The 6,051-nt window shown below is 42.5% G+C and overlaps 1 long non-coding RNA gene across 1 annotated transcript; it reads left to right on the forward strand.

The window, feature by feature from the left end:
* The first annotated feature begins 37 nt into the window (after positions 1-37).
* LOC112964051 lies at positions 38-4,507 on the forward strand. The gene is made up of 3 exons (XR_003252821.1): positions 38-1,305; positions 3,174-3,194; positions 3,433-4,507. It is a non-coding gene; the product is annotated as an uncharacterized LOC112964051 (long non-coding RNA).
* The last annotated feature ends 1,544 nt before the right edge of the window (positions 4,508-6,051 follow it).

The raw sequence follows: 6,051 nt of genomic DNA on the forward strand, positions 1-6,051 counted from the left end.
CGGGCGGCCGTTGGTGTCCGCGGCGGCAGCGCCCCCGTCCCGCCCCCGGCGCCGCTCCCCCGCCGGCCCTTGTTTACGCGGCGTCTGGTGCCGTGGCTCAGCGCGCCGCCCGTTATTCTGGTACTTTCCTGCCTTCCCCTGGTTGCGATTGAACGCTGCGGAGCCGAGGCCGGGCTAACGCGGCTCCGGAGCCGCCTTCCTGCGGCGGGTTTGCGCGTCCAAGGGTGCGGAGCCTGCCGGGGAGGGTCGCGGCTGGTCCCCGCAGGGCGCCCCGCGGAGGGCTGCCTCATAAATAAACAACAGCGCTTCCTCTGAGTGACGGTGCGGTGCCAGAACTGGGTTCTTTAGTTCTCGGTGGGTTTGGGTGACAAGGCAGTGGATGGGAAGTTTGACAGCAAACTAAAAAATGGCCAAGTAAGACCAGATAGCAGTTGGAGGGATAAGGATTAGCAGGTATTTTTTCAGCCTGCTAAGAAGAGTGGTTTCCAGCAATGTGGCTTGAGGTTTTTGCCTAGTTTCTTAAGACATCAAAGCTTATGCAGTCATGCTATCTTACTGCTCATGCAGAACTTCTGAACTCGTGGGTTATCTTTAACCACACTGGACAGAATAGGCCAAAGCTCTGAAGATTTGAAGTTGCTACAGACTTTGAAAACTGAAGATTGCATAAAGAAGAGGCAGGCCGTGAATTAACTATACAAAATGGCAATACCGATTCAAGGTGATCTATCGTGCGCAGCCACTCATTCCAATGCTGCAGCATCCTTCCAGTGCCTGCAAGCACAGTTGCTTGTGGGTCTGTAGTGAGAATCAGAATGAGGAATTKTTTCTGCTAGAAAATGTTGATATGGGTGATGGGGTTTTTTTGTACCTATGTATGGGAAAATACCACAGTTTTTAGTTCCAGCTGAGATGGGCAGAGTTCATTCACAATATATTCCATGTGGCGGCAGCTGGCCATTAGTCAGCTGTACTGTTTCTGTTCAGTGTTGGTGCRCATGCTATAGTGCCAGTCAGGGGAGGCAAACATACGCTGGAGGGAAACCAGTGTTAGTCCACTTACGCATAAACTTACTTGATCACCTGCCAGAAAACTGTTGTCAATTTGCTGCTTTATAGATGACAGAATGACTCAAAAATTCAGCCATGATATGCAAATAGAAAACTTAGCTGTGATAACAGCAGAGCTTACTTGATGTCTTGTTCTTCCATAATTAGCGGTGATATTATTTATTCTTTTTTACTGGGTGACTGAAGAACCAAGGATCTAATGAATGATGGTGGAGTTGCTCTTCTCTTTCCACGGTAAGATGGAGTACTCCTTTCATTGTGGGATTTTGCCTGGTTTTAGTACCTATGATAAATCGTTGATACATGTCTTTCTGAACTGGATAAGGAAGAACAGCATAAAAATGATATGAGTGAGAAGGCCTATCATGAGAGGAAAGTAGCCAGAAGAAAGCCTTAAAAACATGAAGCCCAAAACAGAAAGGCAGTAAGGGACATGAACAATACAGAAAACAGAAAATGAATATGGAAGCCAGATAAAATATATCTACAATAAAAGTGTTTGTGTTCACTGCGACAGTCACTATCTCCAGGAAAAGCCAATTTGGGAAATGGCAAGACTGTCACCTGATTACAGTTAAGCAAATACTTGTGATGATGGAATGGTGTGCTGTTTTGCTAACTCTTGCAGTACAATGCATTTTGCTAGTATGGTGTGGTCTGCCTGACCACAGGGTAAGTCAGTAATGAAGATGGATATAAAATCTGGAACCCATCACCACTGGTCTGGTGCTTTAATTGGTGTTACTCTCCTTTTTACCACAGTCTAAAAGCCCCCTCTCCCCCCCAAGTGATTCATACTTTATGTAAATGGATTGTGTATTTCCATTCTGCAATCTTCAGTGTTTGGAAAGATCTCTGTATTTCCCAAAAGTTTAGGTAACACCTGGGGGATGGAGAATGACTGCATATTGCACACTGTACATTGAAGAATCAATGCTATTAAACAAATAACTTAATTGGGGGACTGAAATTTTTGGCTCATGTAGGAAAGTATTAGCATCGGAGAGCTGAAGCAGGTGTTCCTCTTTCTGCCTGCTCCCCCCACCAAGCGTTTGTCCTGTTCCTGCAATCGAAACAACTGTTCTTGGAGGGGTGTGGCTGACAGTTTATGAAGCAGTTCCTGAAATGCCACCTTTTCATCCTAGAATATTCAGGGCTTTAAGCATTAAGAACTGAATTTGTGTTTAGTATAAATTAGTGCTCTGGGCTGAAAACTGATGGCTTAGAAACTGTCGTACTTGCTGTGGGGATAGTAAGTTCTGTGTGGGGCTGGAGTGGACAGCTTAATGTCAGTCAGCTGCTGTTCTGAATGACCTACAAGTTATATATTTTGGCACGTCTGCCTCAGCAAGAAAAGCTGATTCTGGAAAAACAGATTCCTTACTCTAATTTTTCTGCAACAGTTAGTTTCTTCAATAAAATGGTCCTATATGTCAAATGCTTTGGCTAGATTCTACTATCACTTGCACCTTAATCTTGACATCAGACTATACTTAATCAGTATAACCAAAGGAAGAACTTGCACTACTTTTATACTGTAGATGTTGTAAACTTTTTTTTTTAGTAGATTTAGACTGGGATTCTGTTTCCTAAGCATAGGGGTTCAGTGACATTTTAGATGCCGTAGGTATTTGAGACATCTGTGAACAGCAGACAGATTTGACTCTGGGAGGCCAATGCTCTTGAAGTAGCAGCTGGAGACCAGTTGGACAACTAGTGGTGTAGAAAATGGAACGATATGCCTTTGTTCAGACAATCCAGCCCAGTTTCAGAATTAGCAGACTTTCTTGTGGTATGCTACTGTATTAATGATTCTCCAAAGTGGCTAAAGAAAGTACTTTTTTTAAAAATTTTTATGTTAACTCTTTTTCTAGTTTTCACACTACATTTTTGACTGTATTTGTTATTTTTAGCTAGTGAGTTTGTGAACTGAAAGTCTCCTTTTTAGTCCAGTAATGCTACAGTAGTAATGCCTCTCAAAGTATACCATCGGACAGAAATGTCCTGTCGTAGCTCTACTTTGTAGGAGAGATCTTTATTCAAACCAAAAAGGGGATTGCTAATTAAAGATACAATCCCCGCCTCTTTCCTGTTCTCCACAGGTTTTCAACTATGTCTGCAAGGTATGTTGCTCTCCCACATACAGATTTTCAGTAGAGCCTGGGCCGTGTGACCCTCCAGCTGATGATCTGTTACTGACTCTTTCTTTGAGATAAGTTAGAAATACTGATTTTTGAAGGATGCAGCTTTTTGCTACAACTCTAACTAGCAACTTTGTGGACTGTTGGTTGACTCTTAAATTGCAGGCTGTAAGTTAACTTGTACTGCCTAGGCTTAGAATTTGCACTTTTTTCCTTGCAGGTATTACTGAAGAAAGGAATTATGATTTCCTGGATACCATTGGGAAATATAATTTGTAAAGATTGTAGGTCATACTTTCAGGGAATATGCACAGAATATGTCTGAAAGAAGCATTTAGGGGGAAGAGGAAGTACTTCTAGGTAGTGAACTTCAGAGTTTCAAATACAACCATCACTTCATTAGTTACTCTAAGGTAGCTCCACTGATCATGGAGGGTGATATTCAGTTAGTGTGAAAGAGTTCATATCTATGCTGCCAATTGGTGTCTAGCGCAAACAAGGCTGTTAAACTGATATTTGTACAGATTAAAATTGAATGTAGCTCTTTATGTAATGTGTGGTTTTTTTTTTTTTTTTAATTGGCTATGAACTGCTCAGAACTGGGTTATTTAAACTGGTGGTGATTCATAGAACTATAGAAAAACATCGGTTGGGAGGAATCTGTGAGTAATCATCAGACTTCTTCCTCAAAGCAGGACTGACTTCAAAGTTAAATGAGACAGCTCTGGCTTCTACTGGTGAAGCTGTTCTGTTGATAAACTAGAGGTTCCACTTCTGTGCAGGCAGTTTTCTACCTGACTTAGATGAAATGGAGGCACAATCCCTGGCAGTGTCTACTCTCTGGTGTTACTTCTCCATCAGCATTGGAATATGTGGCTCATGGGCCACAACCATGGCACTTTCTGTCATTTGGTTTTACTCAGCTGCTCTTGGTGGTACTAATAGCCCCCTTCTGGAAAAAATAAAAATAAAAATTGGCATCCAGAAGTAAGAAACCTGAAAATTAGAACTGTATTTTTGAAGAAAATAGGACAACACACAATGTACAAAGGAAGGAGCAAACTTTAGAGATGATTGTGGACAAAAGAATGGGTTTCAGATATACTTACAGGATTCCTAACCTAGTTAAACTAAAATATTTACAAGTTGAATTAAAATAAAGACTTTTAATTTATAACTAAACTGGAATGCTTTCTTGGTTCCTTTCTTCCCCTTACTTCCCATTTGCTATATGAAAGCACTTGGCTGTTATCCACTGCTTACTAGATAAGAGCTTTTTCTTGTACTAAGGTACTTTAGAAACTTGAGAGAATGGTCATGTGAAGCTATTTCAAAGAATATTGAATGTGACCCATAATCAAAGAATAACATCTCTTTGATATTCATGTTTCCTTCCCTCTAACTCTTCCTAACTTCTGTCCCCACTCCCAGATCTGATGTTACACATTTGTTATGCCTCTCCCCCCCGCCTCCAAACAATATCAAATATATGAGGCTAAAGCCTCCCTCTCATCTCTGTAAACTGCTAAAAGTGCCAAAATYGCAATCTTGCATGTTTTTTCATACTTGGAGAATTTTATATTTAAGCAGCTTCTCTGTTCAGTTAATGGGTTTAATCTTCAGTTTTTCCAGCTTGAGTCCATTTTTCTAGTTAAAGGGGAAAATATTCCATGATTTTCTGCTACAGACATATCTATGTCCGTATGTTTTTCAACAATGTACTTATGTTACTGTTTTGATGCATGTTTTTCAAGAGTCTGAAAAATGTATTTTCTTTAATTAGGTGCTTTTGGGATGATCTCCCATAGCATAAGTTTCTGTTGCCAGTAAACCTTAAAAGGAAGGAGTTCAGGACTGTAATGCTGCTGGTGTTGCCAATTTTCTGCTTTGTAACAGCAGAGACACAACTGTGTTAGTTAAACAGAGGAGCAGCCTTAGTGAAGTTACAGTTTATAGTAGAGTGTAATCAGTACAAAATTCTAGTCTGCTGGTGACTCTGGAGCTTGGTGTTCATTTTGATGCCTTGACTTTTTGGCACCACTGTGTGAACATCTGTCCTTTGACAGTGGATGTAGTATTGTAAAATAAATAACCCTAACAGTAAAGGGGGTAATTAAATTGGTGTTTACCTGCAACTATATTGCATTTTGATGTGAATTTCATTAGTATTCACAGTTCTGTTTCACTGGGCCTATTCTCAGAAGTACCTGATTTAAAAAATGTAATAGTAATTCCTTTAACATGTGTAAAGGACTGCCAGTGTAGGGATGGCTTGGAACAGCATTGGGTTAGATGCTGAGTACAGGAAAACTTTAAGACTTAGACTGTGTTAAAGAACAAAACTTGGCTTATCTAGTTTGTCTGACATCACATGGCATGATGGTCTTCAGCACTCGGGTAACTTAGGGCATGGTTTGAAAAGTTTATATTAGTTGTCGGAAGGTTGTGTGGCACTAGCTAAGCTACGGTGTTGTAGGGTTGGATTCTGGCTCGTGCAGAGGAAGGGAGACCGAGGCTGCTCCCTGCAGGGAGCGTGCTGTAGCCATGTTGCGGTTGCACATCTCGGGCTTTTCTCTGGTCCAAGTCACTTGGACATGTGAGTGTGTCGTCTTGGAAAAGAAAAACTGTGTTTTCTGAAAAAACAAGCAAATACAGCCGCAGCCTCTGCCGCGCGGAGGGCCGCGCAAATGCTGTTCCTGGGTCTTGGGCCCGCCCGGGGGGGGAGGGTCCGTTAACGCCTCCTGGGGGCCGTTGCGCGCAGGCTGCGGGGGAGCCCGGGGCTTCCTGGGGCTGCAGGAGGGCCGCGCCGCGCCGAGGAGCGGGGCGCGCCGGGGCCGCC

This window comes from Apteryx rowi, unplaced genomic scaffold, assembly GCF_003343035.1.
Source record: "Apteryx rowi isolate R43461 unplaced genomic scaffold, aptRow1 scaffold_183, whole genome shotgun sequence".
Classification (NCBI taxonomy): Eukaryota; Metazoa; Chordata; class Aves; order Apterygiformes; family Apterygidae; genus Apteryx; species Apteryx rowi.